At 39.5% G+C, this 19,405-nt stretch overlaps 1 protein-coding gene across 1 annotated transcript in view; it reads right to left on the bottom strand.

The window, feature by feature from the left end:
* nrxn2a (neurexin 2a) overlaps positions 1-18,490 on the bottom strand; it is a 120,811-nt gene extending 102,321 nt beyond the window's left edge. The window contains exon 1 of the mRNA XM_067608058.1: positions 18,108-18,490. The gene's annotated coding sequence lies outside the window, so the exon portion shown is untranslated. The remainder of the gene's footprint in view (positions 1-18,107) is intronic.
* Between the last annotated feature and the right edge of the window lie 915 nt (positions 18,491-19,405).

Raw genomic sequence — 19,405 nt, 5'->3', positions numbered from 1 at the left:
GTTGATATATAAGAGATATCTCAGGTTGTATTGATGAACATGGCTAAAGTGTAGACAGCAGCAATGGTTAAAATGAAAGCATTTCCGTTTTGAGAGATGGTCAAATTGCATTATGTGCGCACACTGCTCTGTGTAATACGTAGTAACGTTTCTTTGTTGATGCAAATTAAAACTCTTAATGGATAATATGTACATTTTACAGAAAACCCCACATATTAACACATTGGTTGTGTGACCCATTCTAACTATACAGCTGGTATGTAACTAGGGTGCAACAGCTTCTGCTCCTCAACAAGGATCTTTTATCACCAGCCAAAGCATAGTGCTTACATTCGGATATATGGAACCTTTGGGATTGGCCCACTGAAAAATTGAGAGTGGAGGGCTCACAACCTAATATAATTTTAACCATACAACTTTCTCCACTCAATCAATATAGCCTCATAAATGGAACATCTTCAGGTTGTATCTGTTCAGGACCAGCATTACACTGCTAAGGAGAGTCTGACTTGCTGCTACTAGGAGTCAACCTGCTACCCTGGGGAAGCACAGAGGAGCAGGCAAAAGGGCTGGAGGTTCAACAGTTAGCGATTGTGTATGTGCAGATATCGCACAGCTCTGCCTTGAGATATTGAGTTTGAACGCTGCAGGGAATGGGACTGAGCACTTTCCGCTTGAATCCACGGCTGACACTGAACAACAGGGATCGTTGTGTGACACTCAACATTTCAGTGAATGCAGTGGTGATCTTAAAGCATTCCTCTGTCGAATCAATCGGATAACCAGGTAAAAGAGCAAAGAGGGATGTTGGCTGTGAAGGAAATGACAAATTCACTCAACTGCTGCAAGTACACTAACTTGACAATTCTGACAGATATTGGCAATAAAAGTGTTATAATTGACTGTGCAAATGCATGTATTTTGCTTTGCTTTGGGTAAGACAATCACCTTTTTTGTCACAATTGGGTTTAACAGGATTAATAATGTTTCCATGTGCCACTGCAGTAGGGGTGGGAATCACAGATGAACTCATGATACAATATTATCACGATATTCTTCCCATGATAACGATATATCACAACAAAGGCAATTCTGCGATACACAATAGGCTACATCACAAAGAAATATTGTACGATATCTGTAACTGAAGAAGAAAGAAAAAATGTTTCAAAGAGCAGGAAATAGATAATGTACAATGTTTATTAGCAGTACATTAGCTTCACAGAAAAGAACTGCCACCAAGTATAAATATCACAACAATGATAACTGTAGCTTCAGTTTGTGCCTCTCACAGAGCTGCTGGTAGTGTTAGCAAGTCTGATAAGAGATGGCAGAGAGGTGACGTCATGCTAACAACCGAAAGATTTATTCCTTTTCACAAAACACGACCTACTGACAACTAAATGTGTTATATTCAGAGCTTTAGAAGATATTCAGGGCTGACCAGTAACGACAGTAACGTTAACACGATAAACAGCAGGGCTATGGCTACGTACTGACACTCCCCCACAAACGCACGCACACCAGAGAGCCTCTTGGTGCTGAGCCGCTAGCTCCGCTACAACACAGGTACCACACAGAAACTTTTACAAAGGGCCATGAATGAGCTTCTAGAGGGTTCCCACACCTTCCTAAACATCAAATTCAAGGACTTTTCAAGGACTTTCAAAGCCCAATTACTTCAAATTCAAGGATCCAACACAGCATAGTTTAAGACACGGATCATGGTTAATTACTGTTACTGTCTTACAACACAGAATTTTTATAATGAGAACTAGCAGGCTTTATATAAGCTATGTGGTCTCTTGCATTCTCTAACATTCTCTAACACAGCATAGAAATAATCTATTCTTGCAAAAAGAATATAAAAACTCAAGCATTTTCAATGACCCATGTCTATTTATGTCTACTTTCAAAAACTTTCAAGGCCTTGATTTTTTTTCTCAAATTCACAAACTTTCAAGGACCTGTGGGAACCCGTCTTCTAGTGACTAGTGAGTCAAATTTCCAGCTGGCTCTCGGTGTTTCCAGCGCAGACACGGAGAGTTTGACAGCAGCGGCTCATAACTGGTTATTTTGCTTGCATTTCTTCTTTGTTTTCACCTACAACTGCCGTCTCTCCGCCCGTGGCCAGTTTGTTCAGAAGGCAAAGGGTAGTGGTGCTCTGGTAGTGGTGAGCCAGAGTAGCTAAATCTACTCTGAGTGGTCCTATGTTTAAAAAAATGCATTGATACTTGGTGCCAGTGTATCGACAATGTATTGCAAGTTGAAATATCATGATATGTTGCAATTTTGTTGCGATTTTTTTGTCCCACCCCTACACTGCAGTAGTTTTGTATTTTGTGTTCTAATACTTAAATGCCTGGGTATGTTTGATCTAATCATATATGGGATTTATTGTTTGTTATTTTACAGAATGCTGTCACAGAGATCAAAGTCTTCTTGTCTTGCGGCATGCCTCTGTTGCATGCAATGCTTTGTTTTAACGCTCCAATGAACTGCAAGCGTTCATCCCTTATCTAGAGTTTACCCAAGCAGGTTACACTGCAGAAAAATACAGCATTTGTACCCAGTGTAGCACATGGTTATTGGTCCCCAGCTGTTTAGCTTTATTCTTTTCACCCATCAATTTTCCTATTAGAGGGCCAGTGGAGGTTGAATACGCTGTCATTCTCCAAATGGAGCCTGCTAGTCTACGAAAGGAATTTCAATAGGCCTATAGGAGCAAATGTAAGGAAAACCACACTCAATATGCACACCCAATCTACTAGAGGCATGGGTCTGTCATGGGTCTATGCATTGAGTAAAAGTTGTGCTGCAAGTAATGACTTTTCACCTCACCTTTGCAATTTTTCATCACCTCAACCTTAAGGCACATAGTCTGAGCGATAATCAAAGCAAATCAGGGCATGCTTTGGGATATTAGATGCCTAGTTGAGGTACAAATATATAAGGAATTATTTAAAGAATTTGAGCTCAGCATTGTGCTTTAGATTCCTATTGACTGTGTCAAAGGAATTTCCGGAAAAGCAACACGACTTACAGAAATACTGTTACAGAAATAACTTTTGTTCTCTGGTGATGTGAAACACAACTCTTGAGTAACTCTCAAGCTGGTCTGTCTTTAAGAACTAGATCAGATGTTACTGTGTCTTTTACAGAGATGGAGATTTTACAGAAAGTTTTATGTAGAAACAGAAGCATCCCAGCTCTGTTCTTGTTGTGAGTGCTCTAATCTCCAAACAAATTTTGCACTATGAACTTCTGTTTGTTTTCCCAAAGCCAGAGTGAAAATAATCCAGTTGTTTCCATGTACAATTTATGTACTATCTCACTAACTTTAAGCTAAATGATTGTCTTTTCTATACATAGACATTGGGTTTACTTCAAAGTAACATGTTTGTCTGAGCTTGTTTAAGCTTTTTGCCTGTTCAGTCAGGACATTCATGGTAAGATTTTAACCATTTATTGTAACAACATGCATTTTAATTTGGTGGCTCTGCTCTGCTCACGTGATGCTGGGGAACAAATCTGAGCCAGCTTGGCAAAGACTGTCCCTGAGCTCACAGGCAGAGCCTAAGATACACAACATTTGATGAACATATTAAACACATTAAAAATAAACATTCAAAATTCCCAAACATCTGAATGCCAAAACAGGAGGAGTCTGGGGAGGAGGATGGAATTAAACTCTGAGCAGGCTGTTATGTAGTAGCGAGGATGCAGAACTCAGCGTTGATGTATGCAGCACCAAATGTTCATATAGACCACCAGTTGAGAGAAGTAGGTCATGGAAGTACATGATTGGAGGATGTATGGAACATGTGACTATAAAATCTAGTAGGTTTTATAGTCTATAGCAAGGCTCCATATAACAGCTGCCTAGAGGTTTACAGGGGGCGTTGATGTGAGCAGTGAGACTCAATCAGACAAAATAATGAGCTAAAAGCAGATAAAAGCTCAATAGAGCATTAATTAAAGCATTAATTTCACATGAAACACAGTCATTTGATTTCATGTTATTGTGATAGTTTTAAAAATATTGCACTAATTGCAGGTTTAATTGTGAGGAAATGCTGTTGGATTACTTATAAATTTAGTTGGACACATAATTTCTTTATGTGCCTGGTTGACTGTCTAAATTTGTAGCATACTGTAGGTGCAATTATTGAATGATATTAAATTTACTAATGATATATTTAGTCTGTTTTATGCTTCACAAGTTCACAGCCCTTTGTACAACTTGAATTAAGATACAGAACAGAAAATCTTCAGAGTGAGACATCACAGACAAAATGGAGCAGTGCGTTGGATCGCTGTAAAGCATTTCATGTCAAACAAAAAAAGCGCTATAAGAAATATTATAAATAATCATAGCTGGAAACAATGACTGCAATAATTATACACACTTTTAATTAACTAATCTAAAAATTAAATCTAATGTAGTCTGATACAGAACAGAGTCTGGCTTGACCTACATACACTGGGACATTTTCTTTGATGAAAACTTTGGATTAAAGACATCATACGAAAGGGTTTCTGCCTTGGAACTTTGTCTAGAAGATCAAATATTTTTTTAAATTAAATGCTTTTATTCTATTTTATTATTTGCTGCTCTATCTTTTTTTTTTATTTTTTTTTTTTAGCTTGAATCATTATTGATAAGGCTGATAAAAGACAAAAAATAGTTTTGCTTTGTTTTCTGTCTTATAATGACTCATTTATGCCTCTGTCTAGTTGCATGTTTTAGTAATTACAGAGTGTAACTGGGAATTGATTTCTTCAAATAACCCTGAGACATGCTATTTGTCAGAGTGAGTGTAGGGGCGTGTTAGAGTTATTCCCTTAACTGAGAGTAGACAGGTTGGCTGTAAAAACATTACCCTCCCTCCAAATCTACAGGTCAGAATTTATTTACTTCTTCATATTTAATCAGGATTCCCCAGGAGACAGCACACATACATAAAACCTGTTCACCCAACAGAGGAAAGATAGCTGGTTGTCCAATGTCCTTAATGGACAGACATGATATACACAAAGATATGTAGTTAATCATTCATCTTAAAACCTAATATTAATGTTCATGAATGTACTGTAGTTGAGTAAACTCTCACTCAGGTTTTTTCAGGTTGTTCTCCTCCAGAGGGACTGCACTGTCTGTCTGGGACTGTCTAGGACTGTCTGGGTCACCGGGAAGTACTGATACATACCAGACAAAGTGACCCGAGGATTTTCAATGCTCCATCAAACCCTAAGTTCACAGCATGTCAGCATTTTGGCACCCGAAAGAAAAACTGTCCATTTTACTAAATATTTGCATATTTCAGACTTTGCAGAAATTGCAGTAAAGTACAGCAGGAACACTAATAATCTAGATAGATAGATAGATGGATAGATAGATAGATAGATAGATAGATAGATAGATAGATTTGATCTCATTACTGAGATCAAATCAGGGTGAAGCAGTCTGATGCCATAATTGTGATCTGAATCATCAACTATCTCACTGGAAAGTCACAGTGTTTGTGCCTCAAGGGATGTGCCCAATATGTCTCTCCTGGATACTGCACTATTCTCCTCCTTCTCGTTCCTCCTACACCACCACATTCAGTCATCACACCAAGTCACACAAGCAGCAGGAGTTTGCATATGACTCTATGATAATTAGTCTATTAGTGAAAGAAATGAGGAAGAATAAAGCAGTCTGGCTGAGTGGAAATAAATTAAAGCTGTAACTGATTGATTTGAACAAATGTCTGATATTATTACTATTATTATTATTATTATTTTTATTATTATTATTATTATTATACAGAAATGACCTACATCCTTCAACACTGCTTTCACAGATATGTGTACAGTAATGCAAATTTCTGGGAACAAAACAACAAGATATACCATATATGATCTCACAATCTAAATACAGCAATGTAAAACTATAAATTAATTGCATGAATAATAAAAAATCATTAAATTATTTATAATCAAGGAAGTTCTAGGCAGTTAAACAAAAGTTTAAGCAGAAATTCTGCTGCATTGAAAGTAGAGTATATAAATAGGATATGCTTGCAAATATAAGCAGGCAAAAGGCAGCAGGGGGTTTTCACTCAGGCCCTGATAGTGCCTGGGGACCTGCAGCACAGTTACAAGGACAGCACCCGCCCTCCACCCTGCAGCACCCAGGATGAAGTCACAGAAGGCTGCTCAGCTGTGTGGGATCACTCTAACAAGCTGCTACCTCAGTCTGGCCCAGCTGAAAATTCTTACACTGTTTACGAGACGCTTATAAAAGCAGCCTCAGTGAGCTGTTGCTGCTGGGTTTTGGGTCGGAATATATTCTGTCTGTGTTCTCCATGCCAACGACTCCTCAGTGAATCCCTACCAGCCTGGAAGATGAGTTGTCGTTAACTTAATTTGATTTTCAGACTTGAATTGTGAGAAATTAAAATTCTTATTTTCCCTTCACATTGAGATTACCGTGGGGCTAAAATCTCTATCACAATATAATTAATATATATTTTTCCACTAAAACTTGATGCACAGTATTTAATTATTGCCCAGCTCTGTTGCACATGTGCAAGATGCTGTCTGTTTGCTTTGTTTTAATAAGATTTACTGATCTCATCCACAAAATATCAATTAAACTCATTTGACTGATCTGCCTTGTCCCATTTCAGGATTCACTTATTTTAAAGTTTGCATTTCAAGACAGAATACGTCATCATAGATCAACCAGGCTGTCTCTTTCCAAACATTTCTCCATTGCACAGAAGTCACATTTACTCTAAGGATAATTTAGTTGAACTAGTTTTGCACTAAAAGTGGGTCTACAGAGGAAGCTGTGAAAGCTGAGATATTGCATCTCAAAATTCAGCTGTTAACAGGACTAAGGTGACTTTATACCAGGGTTTTAAAATGGGATCTAAATCCAAAAGGCAGTTTGGATAATAAATGTTTGCAATCTGCACCTAGTATTGCTATATGTTCTCAGTCTCTGTGGTGTCTGCATTTTGATTACATGTTGTTTACTGGGAGCAACATACAATGGAGAATCGTGACTGTTCACCATCTACCATCCGTGGTCATTTAGATATGATAATGTAGACTGTTTTTACTATTTTCGGGCTGAACATATTGAAAACTTAGAGGCGATGAGGAGAACATCTTCTAAACAAAACAATGACCCTATTATAACTATTAGAACTGACTCTTATGCAAACCACAACTTGTAGCCATCACAGTTTTTATCCACTGCTCACAAATTAAAAGAATAAATCACATAATCTTCCATTACATGGTCTCTCTAACGACAGTAATATTCTCTGTATTCCCCCAAACAATTTAATTCAGCAGAAACTGAGACAAAAGGGGAAAAAAAGTTCATGCAGCATAAGTTGTTGTTGTGATGAAGGAAACTGTCTGAGTACAAAAAAGAAAAACAATGTTGTTGTATGTTGTTTTAACTCGCCCATTTCTAAAAGCAGCAGTAGCTTACACACAGTACTCACATGTTGTGAATTTATTGTTCTGGTCAGCTATTCCTTTGACATGAAGTTTAGGTTAAGTAACGTTATAAGAAGAGTCTACAGCCAAGCTAGCAGTTCTATCAGGCTGTATCATGAATGTATTAGAGGGATTGGATACCAGATTCAAAGATGGCGCCTATTAAATCAAATGAAAATTGCTCGCCTGGCGCATAAGCCTAAAAAGTTTCTAGCTTCCAGCTTTGCTTCCGTGTTGTGTGGCCCACTGCATATGCACAGTAGTGTTTCTCCTGCTGGGCCATAGATGTTTTACAAATATAAAACCTTCGTGGATAAAAAATTCATAACACTAAGAGCCATAATTGACCTTGTTTGCAGTGAGAGGTGTCCTGTCAACAGTTTTATAGACGTGTCTTTTATAATGGTGGTCTATGGGGAGAATACTTTTAAGGCTGCAGGGGATTTTTTCACTGTAATACAGCTGCGAGGGGCCACTAGGACAAAGTGCCAGCAGGGATAAGTGGCAGCGCAATATCCAGCTCTCTTAATACCTCCATGGGCTGTATAGACACAGTGGTGCCTGCACATTTAGCATGTTAGCGTGATCATTTTTGCCAATTTCCAGTAAACAAAAAGTTCAGTTGCTGTCATTTGTTTGGCAGGTATTTGGTCATAAACCAAAGTATTAGACACATTTAACTTTTGAATTTATGATGGTGCTAGATGAAATGTGAAGGGATCACCAAAGTTATTACAATTCATCCTGGTGGTGCATTAATATCTGTACCAAATTCCATTGCAATCCATCCAATAGTTGTTGAGAGGAAAAATGAGGGGTACATCAAAGTCATTAGGATTCATCCCCTGGGGACCATGCATGTCTGTACAAAATTTCATGAGCAGCCAATCCAATAGTTGTTGAGATATTTCAGTATTGTCCAATGTGGGTGAACCAACCGTCCAAAACACTGTCCTATAGCCACAACGCTAGCACAGCTAAAAATAAAGCAATTATAATTAGAATTTTAATTATAATATTGTTGTTAATTACAGCCATCTTAACATAATTTATATTACCGGATATACTGCAGCTCTTTAGATAAAAGCAGAGCAAATGTCTAATGGATTTCAGCTGTGTAAACACATTACTGTCTTTGACTTAAACCACCCTTGATTTCATGGTGAATAGGAGGTCTGTTTCCTTTCAAAGGTCAGTTAAATGTAATTTGTAATATCTGCTTCCAACAGTCAGTCCACGTTATTTGTGACTTGTGCCGAGCAGTAATTTGACAAGGATGTTGTTTGTTGACCCTCCTCTTTTCTCTTCTTTTCCTGCACAAGTCAACCTGTCTGAATTTATGTGTATGATCATTTTGTTTGTTTGAAACACAGATTCAATCCAAAATATTTTAGAACACTGGTGTTTATTGTTTGAGGAAGAACAGCGTGATAATGCTTATTTCAAATTAAATGTGATATGAAATGTAAATAATGTTAAACATGTTCTGGACTGAGTACATTTATCCTTTTAGTTTGGCTTTGTGACTAAGTTTAAATTTCAGGACATCTCAACATCAACTGATGTTGTTTCATGCTTCATCCTGTGGGTATCTGCCTTGCAGTTCCAGGCTCTTAGTGCTAGTAGTGAGATCTGCATTTTCCACAGTGCATGACAGTGTCCCGACTTCAAATGTATGTCATGTTGCAAACAACACTCTCTCTTCTTCTCTCCTTCGCTTTATGAAACTTACATTTTAGTCCATCTTTTTCTTCAATCTTCATTCTTTTTTTGGAGGTGACTTCATTGGAATAACTCAATCTTTTATGATGGGCATGCACTCATCCATAGCGGCTGGCGTGACACTTGAAACTTTAATTACTCATGGATGACATTCTTTTATTTATTTATTTATTGTTTGCTGAGAATGTGTCTTCCTTTTGGTAGGTGGGGTGAGGGAGCTGGCGGAATTGTTGTTCCCTATCACTGATGATGGATTGGTCATTTTGTTTGTTACAAGCTAGGGTATCATACTGGTACTGGTCACAAAAAAATTTAAAAGCATACCAAGCTGTAAACATTTGCTTCTTGGTTGTGATTTTCTCTGCATATTATTCCACAGATGCATTGCATATGTGGAATGCTTTTTACTTCGGTTGGAAGCTTAAGAGATATAATCACTATCCTCATCCACATATGCATCATCACCCCATCAGGCACACAGTCTTCATCATCAACACAGCCGTCATTATCCTCATCTTCATCATCCACTTGATCCTCTTCTTGACCGTTAACTCATATCTCTGCATCAGCTGTTATCCTGATGATTTATATGTTACATAATTTACAGAGACGTATAACCCTTTCGATATCTGTAGTGCTGAAAATGAGATGTTTGTACCTGCACTCTCTTCACATTGTGTACTGCACAAATTGTTTTTTATCAGTGACACCAAAGTGGTCTTCTGAAAATATGGATTCTGATTGTAAATATTCAACAATAACACTTCTGTAAACCTTGTTTTGCTACATTCTGTGGTCATGGTCATGCCGATGGTTAGTGTGTGCCTATTATTTTTCTTCACAAACTGCCAATTTATCTCGCTGGAAGAGCTCTTACAGATACGGACTCAAGAGTGTTTTTACTGCACCTGTAGATTTAAGTGTGATAAATATGGGCAGATACGGCGCCATAGCCCGAACCACAGCCAGGCAGAACAACCAATTTAATGTGTATATCTACTTGCTGGAACAGTATGTAGGCCATACAGTGAGTGTGTGTGATCAGAACAGAGCGGATGTTTCCATTTTCTGAATGGTATAGGGCACTGTAACAGCTGACATTTTCACAAACCAGCAAGCCAGGTAATTAGGTAGCTAACTACATAACACTAGCTACAAGCATAAACATGGTACTGTAAACAGTACCCTCATTAAGTAAATGTAAATGTACTGTAGGCGTAGTAAAGGATAAAATGCATGCGCATCTGCTTGCTACATAGCGACAACTGTTTTGAAATGCATTCTTCAGAGATGCAATTTGCCTGGGTTACTACGGCAAAAAATGTGATCAGAGGATCAGAGCAACACCCTTATCACACTCTGAGGTGGAGGCCGGATTGTGGATATCAGGGGCTCAGCTGAGGCACAAAGGCTCCCAAACATCATTAGAAAGAGCTTAGCCGCAGCATATCTACCGTCAACATTAAATTTATTCACTCATACTTCAGTGTGGTGGAAAAAAGGTGACTACATACAGAACATAATAGTCACTGAACAGAACTATTTGTCTTAGCAAATATTTTTTTTTCTGAAAAGACTGACATTCTCCATTTGCCACCCACTCTACTCAGTTTCAGCACATAATGACATGAGTGATGTGTGTGGACGAGCCGAGGATGGCGTGGAGCGCCATTTAGTCAGACGCTGTCAATCTCCCACAGGTAAGCCAAAGTAGGAATGAGTGGGAAAATCTTTTAGCTTCATAACATTCATCGGATATTCTGATGATAGAGTGTAACCTCTTCCTGTCTTAAAGATCATAGTTTGGCTTTCTTGTGACACCACAAACCAATAAAAAAGGTTTACTGAACACCTGCCTGAATACATTTTCTTCCTTTACATACACTGAAAATTGACTGTATATCCACTGTAGCATTCCACAACAGGAAGTGGTGGACAAATGGACAACTTTTTTTTACTACAAGTGGAGCCAAAATATAAAAGTTAAACCTGAGGGTAGCACCAAACTAACACTGTTAACCGTGTCAAAATAATTTATTTAATGTGCAACGGTCAATGTGGGACATCTCAGTCTAGACTGACTGTCTGACTGTAATTTCTGAAGCCATGGTACCAGCACGGCTAAAAAACAGGACAGCACAGTGAATTTCAGTCAATAACGGTTATAAAAAAACCAACATTGTTGATAGATGCTCCTCTCAGCTAGTATGTAACAGAGGTCAACATACAACTATTTCAGTAAATAACGTCAAGCTCACAGACAGTTAACCTGGGATAATACCTCTCTGGGAAATCCCCGAAACTTCTTAAAGATGAACTGCAATGCAACTACACACTAACACGCACTAAAAACTGTGCGATTGAGATGTTTTTTTACCTGATATAACTAATTTACACTGTCAAAACATACACTGATCCAAAAGAAATAAAGGGAAAATACGCTGTCAGGGAGTTAACGTTTACAGTACAGATATCAAAGATCAATGAAGCCCTCTGGTACTGTGAAACTTCATAAATTTGCACATCTTTCACACTGCCTCTTTCAGGACTCAGAATATGCAAATACTGTAAAACATACTCACCATGAAAGCAACCCAAGTGATCTTTACTGTATATGACAGTTTCTTCCCCCTCAACTCTCAAGGAAGACTTAAATCACCGCTGAGATTTCGTCCTCAAGTAGAAGACTACAATGCATGTTCTATAAATTAGCTCTTCATAAAGACACTTTTTTAAATGTACGCACCGAATAAATGAATAAATAAACAAATGAGACAACCAGTCCCCTCCTGTGCTTCGGTGACATTACCAGGAGTCGTCATGGAGCACTGCACTAGCTCATGGAGGTCTCCCATTTATACAACAGTATACTCCTAATGATGGAAATGTTTGCCCTTGAAATCTCAGTTAATAAGCAGCTACAGTATGCTGTGACATCCATGATTAGATCATCCAGTGCTGTCACATCTCATCCTGAGGAGGATGCCACCAGACAAAACTGAGAGTGGGAGCAAGCAAGCATCCTACTGTCTGATTCTCTTCCTTTCATACATGCACACAGACACATAAACACACACACACACACACACACACACACACTCCTCTTCAGCGGCTATGCAACAGAACAGCCTGGGTTAATCTTGGGCAACAGCTTCTTGGCCAGGATCAGACAGCTCCACTAAAACCCAATGAATGCTGACATTGATAAGGCATGGAGCCTCTTCACACAGGTAGAAGACACAAGACAAACGCCTTTTTAGATGATGCGGCCTCGGGCAAGGATAAGATTGATTTTGCAATGCAGCATTAGATGAGATTTCCGATGCATACTATAACGAATTAGCATGAATCTGTTCCCCATGAGAGACGCCTGCAGACACTGAGTGAATTGAAATAAATGACTGTCCCAGTGTTTACCACACCATCCCCCATGCTGCAGTCAGTTGGCCATCTAAGTGTGACAGCCCTGGTTCACGCGCAGCAGAGACCAGCGTGATGGATGGACAGCCAGGCAGCTGCTAAAAATCTCTTGATTCACGCCCAGCCTGATACGCCACTCACTGATCAATTGCATCCACGTAAATCTGCCATCCGCCTTAATGTGACATGATAAGGAAGGAGAAAAGGAAGCTTGCAGGACTCTGCTCTTTTAACCTCAACTCTTATAATGCAATTTGCAACGGCTGGGCAGGTTTTCTGCTCTTATTTTTCCCCACACATACAAACCACCTTTCGTTGTGAAGTCTCCCAGGCCTCCCATGTGAGGGTTCTGTGGATATTACCTCGAAAAGATAAATGCCTGTGCCTGTGAAAGTAATGTCTGGAATGAAAGAGAAAGATTCATTGAGCGATCTGCAACTAAGATAGGGTAAGACCTCAGCAGCGCTGTCAGAAGTCTCTGGCACCAGATCTGATGCAAGTTCAATCAAAATGTTTCAACTGGCCAAACTGTAGTCAGGATTATTTTTTTTTTAATTTCAAAGTTAGCGTCTGCTGAGTGCGGCGTGTTGTGTCAGATGATGTAGATAAAGTATATTATCAGGCTGACAGTCAGCCAAGGTGAATTCTTGACCTTCCTCGCGTCACTGATGTTTTAGCAGAAGAGATTGGCTTATGCACACATTTCTTTAGAGATGACACTGATGTACTGTAAAGTAGGCTGTAGCACTATCATGAATAGTGCAGCATTGATCAAGTCTGTTGTTCGACTTTTTCCTTTTGTTGGATACTTCTTTTTGTAGAGGTGGCAACAAACAAATGTGAGTCTTCACAAACCCAGAAATCACAGTATTCTTGATCAAGTGCCTTTATATTGTTGTACAGTATTCCAATATTCAGAAATATGATGATATTTATATGAATGACTGGTTGTTTCCCAGTCAATTGACCTCTCCACTTAACTGTAATTTAGCTTTCAGGATCAGGAAAACACATACAACAAACAGTACAACATGATATATACAAAATACCAGACAATATCTAATCCTATATCACATTGCTCAGCTCTCCTTGTACTGAAGTAAAAATGCAGATTCAAAATGACGCTGACTATAGAGCGTACACAGTAGTTGTTATTCTTTGCCACCTCTAGTTTTTTTGCTATCAGAGCTGTGTAGTAGATTTGGGCCTCATTGTGTTGCCCTCTTCAGAGCACTGTAACTGCATAATGTATATCCTGACAGGGTGATATTGTGTTTTATATCTCTAAGGGCCCTGATTATGCTGCCTGGGCACATTTTGGTTAACAGTGCAGTTTCAGCTTCCTTTTCTCATGCTGTCACACAGTAATGACAATGGATGAGCTGAAATACTTACATTTGCAATGTAATGCAACACTTCTGAATGGGCAAAAGACACCTGAAGGGAACAGAAAGACAAACTAACCAATGGGTCACATATCTTTAGTTTAACAAGGAATGCTTATTATAAATATCAGCTTGAGGGGCTTTTATCTGCGCTCTAAGAACTCATTATTCTGTATGCTATTTTGGTCCAACAGAACTGTGCAATTTTAAACTATATGATTATGAACACTTATTCTTTAATTTCCATTTTTCTTTGTTATTACTGGTCCACAATAGCCTCTTAATCAAGATCAGACACTTATTGGAGACCGTAGTGTCAACCTTAGGAAGTCATTGGTTATAAAAGCCATGTCTGCTCCTGGTGGGAGGAAATACTTGTTTCCGCTGTAACCATATAGTAACGTTGTCAGTTCAGCAGTAGAAAATGTACCAATATCCCTGAAAGAAAGACCCTGAATGTGCTAGTTTTTGAGTGGCCGTTATTATAAGTGAGCCTTTGAGACAGATGATATCATAGATTTGACTTAACATTCCCTATTCTACTTCTTGAGTGCTCCTGCCCACCGAGATAACATAAAGGATACTTTAAGATGAGCGGCACTGTGTTATTCCTTAATAAGGCATAGCCACAAAACAAATTTCAGTCTCACAGCATTGCGTTAATGAAAATTATTGGGAAAGAAATACATAAGAAACTTCCAAATTTCATTTGGTCTCTCATATTGGCTGCATTGTCTCAAGCAAAAATTAGATTTTTGCCATGCGTATCTTTAATGAATCACAGCTGAGCTTTTCAAAAACATTGCTGTCCCTGCAGTATGACAGACTCCAATGTACCAACCTCTGCTGAATCCTGAGTAGCATTGTACTTACAGAAAATTATAGACCACCATCCATCCCATTCCACCTACTGTACCACCTGTTGTGAAAATAACCCGCAATTTTACTGACTATTTCACTGATGTATAACAATATCAATCAAACATTCCAAATCAGTTGGCACTGTATATGCAGATTTTTTTTTTTTTTTTAGACATTTCATATCTGGACTTTAACACCATTTCACAACCTTCTAGCTACTTTCAAGTGGCACAATGACCCAGATTGTAAGTTAATCAACAGTGTGCTGCTGGTGTCCCATCTCTGACTATAAAGCTTCCAGCTATATGTCTCTTATGCTGTGGGTGATTTCAGTTATTGAAGTATTTTATTTCAGTTATTTGAGCAAAGTTCATTAGAAATAAGGCACAAATAATGAAATAACCCAAACTCGCCGAAGGTGTAGAGAGACAAAGATCTCAACAGTGACCTTTTTTGTTTGTCTTCACCATCCAGGGACATAATCCCTGTTTGGCTGTGCAGCTGGCATGCAACTGAGTCACGCGTCAGCCCTGATTAGAAGCAGCAGTGGTCCGCGGGCCCCATTCCTCTGCCAGAGCCAGGAGTGGAAAAGGCCAGGGCCACCACTTTCAGTCTGTGGATATGACCTTGATGGGGTATGATAGAGAGGAAGCGACACGATTCGCAATGCCACACAATATCTGTAACCTTCCACTTCCCCAGTATGCATGCGGAAGCTATTGAGCTGTGACACACACACACACACACACACACACACACACACACACACACACACACACACACACACACACACACCACGTCAACTCTGCCCTGCCGTTATTTCAAGCATTCTCCTCCTTCATGTCATCCAATCATCCATCTGTCTTTGCATATTGGCTGGTGCTTTGTGTGAGATATCTTAATTCCAGATATTATTTCCTTTTCATACTCAGCAGCCCCTATGCTAATGCAAAAGTCACGAGTACAGCTTTAAGAGATAATGGCTTAAAGAAGTTCGAATATTAAGCTGGATGTGGAGTAACATCATGTACCATGCAGCCAAATTCTATTAAGGGCTATAAAAGTATCCATAATATTATTCATAAAAAATATTTTGAATTACTAGTTGTATTATTTTAGCTGTTGTAGCAGCAGTGGCACCATTTTGTTTTTGTTTTTTTTAAAATTGCTACCCACACCCTTAAATCTTATTGGAAGCATCTATGGAGACAGATGTCTTGTGAGTCAGATCATAGCAACAGGAGTATTGTAAACATGGCACCAAAAATACTGGGTGTTGAGCAAAATCTTGGCAATGGCACATCCTGTGTCAAATTAGAGCTGATAAGAATAAAAATAAACATGAGAATTGCACTTAGCTGCAAATACAAATGAAGCATGACTGAGGGAAAGTAAAATGTAGAAACATATAACAAAAAGGAAACAAAAAGTCAAGACTATGACATACCCTGCTGTTGTGTTGCTACCTAAAAATATATATAACAGCACTGTATGCACAAAAAAAGTATTGCATAAGTTCACTGTTCACATTCTGAGCACTACAAGCCATGACTTAATTGTTGTCAACATGGCTCTCATAGGAAACCAAGTGGCTCACTACAGAATGCAATAGCATTTAAATGAGTCTGTCAGCACAACCAGCAGGGATTTAAGAGTGCAGCCAAACAGCAAATGGTAATGAGAGAACGTGCAACGGATCTGGGACGCAACACTTATGCGCTGCCCACAAGTGAGGTGCTGAAAGATAGCGTGCGACAGTAGCCAAGCAGAGGTGCTCACCTAATTCAGGTGAACAGGAAATGAGAGCGAGTAGTGCTCTCTCCATGTGCTCTGAGAATTCAGTGACAAAATGTGTCGTGTTACAGTTGGAGGAGAATTTGCAAAGCAAATAGGTTTACAGGAGGTTCAGGAAGGGCAGCAGTGTGCAGGATGTGCGGTGCTGTGGCTCAGAATCTTGAACACATCCCCCCCTTTTTGTGTTGATAAAATAATCTAATTATTGCGCGGGGAAATCAGGCTTTGGGCCCCTAGACTCATTACCATATTTAAATCGACTGCACTGATGGCAGTCAAAAAATAAAGCAAACACATCTTTAAGTAAAATGATAATATCAGGTTTTAACACCAATTTATGTAATCCAAGAACAATAGATGGTGATTATCTCTCTGCTCATTCACACTCATCCACTTATAATCATCCACATTGTAAATGAGTGTGGCTGACTATAATTTTTCATATGTCTCTTTTTAAAAACATTTAGAATTTTGGAGCTTTTAATGTGAGCCACAACACCTCCTCAGTGGACAACCCCTCCTGGAGTGATGCCATATAATCTGCTGTATGGAGGCAGCAGCTTCATATGGGGGTGTGGATGCTAGGCTGCAGGTTTTAAAAAACATTTTCTTACAACACAGGTAAGAGACCTTTTGTTTCCAGCTCACAACTTTCCCCCCCTCGATTTTAAGGATAATATAAAGAGCTGCCTTTGTTGCAGATGATGTGGAAGCTGCTTGACTCAACTACAGGTTTCTGTCCTTTCCTATCTTTACACTGTCCAATCCTTTGCCACAGAACATGAAATCCCTCTCAATAATAAATACAGGTAGGCTACCTCAAGCATTTCAAGAGACAAGGGCCCTGAATGCAGCATGACTCAAAGACCACCTTAACTTCACTTTTATTTAGATAAAAAAATTAACAACCGGGCAGCCCAGCTTGTGACATCTGGTGAAATCAAACAATCGGTTGTGTAGCTGCTGGTTTCCATATTTCTGCGCGAGCTGCAGCCTTTATTCAAAGGCAAAGCCACCACTGTATGTGCTGTAGCCCAACCACAGGGCATGTCTTCCGGCACGCAATTAAGCGACCTCATCCGCAACCGTGTTGAATTTGGAAACCATACCTCTCCTCCACCCACCTCAACTGACAGTAAACACTGATAACAAAGACGCCTGGTATCAAATCTCATCATCTGCGGCTACATTAAGTGAATTCTCCAAAAAGACACCTCAAAAGAAGTGTCAATAATTGGCGAGCAGCAGCCCAACATCCTCGATTTGGAATAGCCTACAAACAACCCCGGACCACTGACATTGAAAAAACACACAGATACAGCACGGCTTATCTTGTAGCTTTTCTACCGCAGCAGAGCTTAAAAGCTCATTACCACCATCCATAAGGTCGTTTCTGTGTAGGAGGTGTGCGGTGTCATTTACCTGTGCATCATCCAGCCATCCGACACATGGATACAAGAGAGGGGTTTGGTTATTCCAGCCAAGGCAAAACAGCACAAAAAGGAGAAAAAGAAATCCTAAATTGAGCACAGATGGATGCGGCAGATGATTATGCGACCTCTGCCTTCAGAAGGGTAGTCTTCTTATCTTTTAGATTTTGCTGTATCGATGGGGGAAGGCGGGCAGGGAAGCCCCGAGCCTCTCCGCACAGACAAAGATGCTCTCTCTCCTCCGCCGCACCGCGAGCAGCAGCAGCAGCAGCAGCAGCGGCAGCAGCAGCAGCAGAGCCGTCATTCCCCCGACACTTGATGGTAATAGTTTGGTAGGTAGCTTATATGGGTTGAGGGCGCGGTCAGCTGCTGTTGACCAATCCTGCACCCCATCAAACTAACAGCAGCGTTGCCATGGAGGATTAAGCGGCGTTTAACCACCAGACTTGTAACCTGTGGTGGTAAAGCAGGTGCATTTTTTTTTTTATTTTCCAATCCAAGCATCATATATAAAGGCAGCAGGGTGACCTAGAGTAGTGGTTAAGAGAGACTCAGGTTGAACCCTAACAACAACCCCCCCCACCCCCACCCTCAACCCCACTCCCGCAACCATGGTGCCGAAGTGTCCTTGAGCAAGGCACAAGGCCAGGGTATAAATTCATCAGCTGCTCAGGAGGAGCCCTGTTCAAAAACCTCTCCACGTTTGGAAAGACAATCATATTTCTTCAATGACTCATTCTGCTTCTATAAAAAAACCATTCCCCTCCATTGTACAGTGATTTGAAATCTTAACCCGTATCTCATGATGCAGAGCTGCTTACTCATACAGTCTTTGTTTCATCATGTAACACAAGAAATGCCACCTGCTATATTTAGTTCGTCTGACTGAGGAAAACTTTCACAACACTGGGTGACATTTTGTTGTTGTTGTTGTTGTTTATTTCAAATTGATGTTTGCTTGAAGTTCAGTAAAATTACATTTGTTTTAATTAGTACCTATAATTTTCTTAAAATATTCCCCAGAATTTTAACAATGAAATTGCATGTATTTTTTTTAGCTGCCACCATGACAATAGCAGGTGGGCTGCAAGAGTGAATTCATATTTGGCAGCACATCAAGTAATGGTCCTTCGAGTTACAAATGCAGAAACATCATCTCCCATATCACATTAATGACATGGGAAAAGGAAGTATTTCAATATTTGGTCTAAATTATACAAAAAGTGATTTCACTAGCAGCGTTGGAATGCAAAATGGGAAATCTGAAATCTAAAAATAAAAGAAGAATAC

Source organism: Thunnus thynnus, chromosome 13 (genome assembly GCF_963924715.1).
Source record: "Thunnus thynnus chromosome 13, fThuThy2.1, whole genome shotgun sequence".
Lineage (NCBI taxonomy): Eukaryota > Metazoa > Chordata > Actinopteri > Scombriformes > Scombridae > Thunnus > Thunnus thynnus.
Note: the sequence above shows the minus strand (reverse complement) of the source record. Positions and strands in the feature narration are given on the sequence as shown.